Below are 1,943 nucleotides of genomic sequence, written 5' to 3'. Positions count from 1 at the left end.
ATTTTATGGAGCCTAAGAAACATCACAGGCAACATTGAGTTTAGTGAATTTCCAAATTTTTGCTTATTTTTACCTTAAAATGATCGAAAAACAATGCCCCTTCTCACACATTTTCAAGTTGACATTTTTTTAACATAATTTAAAATGGATGCAAGGGTGTAGTTTATGGTATTTTGTAAATATTGGCTTTTAAAAATAAAACTGCCACATATAATATATTGAGTATAAAATCCATAGAGACTTTATAGTTACCATTATTAATTTGAAAATACATGAACAAACTCTTACTTAACAACCATAAATTTTCTAATTTCTCTTTCTTTTTGGGCTTGTGTGCCTAATCCACTTTATCCATAAATTTTAAATAAATGTAATATATCTTTAATGCACAGTGTTCCTTTTTAGATCATTCTATCAACTTTTGCAACAAAAATATGAGGTAAACTAAAATTTAAAACTAAATTTTCCTGAGGTGCCTGGGTGGCTCAGTTGGTTGAGCATCTGACTGCGGCTCAGGTCATGATCTCATGGCTTGTGGGTTCAAGCCCCACATCGGGCTCTGTGCTGACAGCTTGGAGCCTGGAGCCTGCTTTGGATTCTGTCTCCTTCTCTCTCTGTGCTCCCCCACTGGTGCTCTGTCTCTCTCTGTCTCTCAAAAAAAATAAATGTAAAAACAAAATTAAAACTAAATTTTCCATGGTCAATGATTCTAGGTGTTAAAAATTTTCTCCTGAATTATCTTAATATTCATTAGGAGACAGTTGACAAAATACCATAAAGTTCAAAATTTGATAAGTAAATGGTATCTCATAATGATATGGTTGCAATTAAAAACTAATTTCTATATCTGTGGATAATAAATATTACTTTTTGTTAGAATAATGTTCAGCTTTAATTTTACTCCTGTTTTTCATTATGACAGATGTAAGTATGGAACAAACTTGTTTATATAAAAAATGGATGTAAATGAGAAATGCCATTCAATTCTTTGTGCCCTTCTGAGATACATGCATAATATTATATTATGATGTATTATTAAAAATCATGTTTACATTTCAATCAGCAGATAGTTCCATCAGGTTCTTCAATTTTGTTGACCACCAAGGATTGGATATCATCTGACTGGCATAGAGATTTGTTACCCAGTGATTAGAGTTCAATTACACAAGAATATTTTATTACTTTTCTTATTTTCATTGTTCTGGAAGTTTTAACATCTTCAGCTTCAGCCCATGAAATATACTATAATAAGAGAGAGGATGGGTAAGATATATAACTTTCCTTAGGTAAAGGGAGGGAAGGCTATTAGAAACAGAGCTGCAACCTGTGTGAATCCCACAAGAATACTGCTGATAGGATAGGGACACCTGGGTGGCTCAGTTAAGCATCCGACTCTTGGTTTCAACTCAGGTCAGTATCTCAATATTCTTAGTTCAAGCCCCATGTCAGGCTCTGTGCTGACATTGCAGAGCTTACTTGGGATTCTCTCTCTCTCTCTCTCTCTCTCTCTCTCTCTCCCTCTCTCTGTCCCTCCCTGGCTCATGTGCTCTGTCTCTCTCAACATAAATAAATAAACTTAAAAAAATGTTGCTGAGGGGCACCTGGGTGGCTCAGTTGGTTAAGTATCTGACTTTGGCTCAGATCGTGATCTCATGGTCCTTGAGCCCAAGCCCCGTGTCAGGCTCTGTGCTGACAGCTCAGAGCCTGGAGCCTGCTTCTGATTCTGTGTCTCCCTCTCTCTCTGCCCCTCCCCCACTCAAGCTCTGTCTCTCTCTGTCTCTCAAAAAATGAATAAACGTTAAAAAAATTTAAAAAAATGTTGCTGATGGGATGAAAAAAATTGTAATGAAAACCCTTAAGTAAAACAACAACAACAACAACAACAACAACAAACCAAACTCTTAAGTGGATCTGTCTTAATAAAGAACACCTATGGAACAATT

At 35.7% G+C, this 1,943-nt stretch overlaps 1 non-coding gene across 1 annotated transcript; it reads left to right on the top strand.

Annotated features, from left to right (window-relative positions):
- The first annotated feature begins 474 nt into the window (after positions 1-474).
- TRNAR-GCG lies at positions 475-559 on the top strand. The gene has a single exon. It is a non-coding gene; the product is annotated as a tRNA-Arg (tRNA).
- The last annotated feature ends 1,384 nt before the right edge of the window (positions 560-1,943 follow it).

Source organism: Prionailurus bengalensis, chromosome B2, assembly GCF_016509475.1.
Source record: "Prionailurus bengalensis isolate Pbe53 chromosome B2, Fcat_Pben_1.1_paternal_pri, whole genome shotgun sequence".
Taxonomy (NCBI): domain Eukaryota; kingdom Metazoa; phylum Chordata; class Mammalia; order Carnivora; family Felidae; genus Prionailurus; species Prionailurus bengalensis.
Note: the sequence above shows the minus strand (reverse complement) of the source record. Positions and strands in the feature narration are given on the sequence as shown.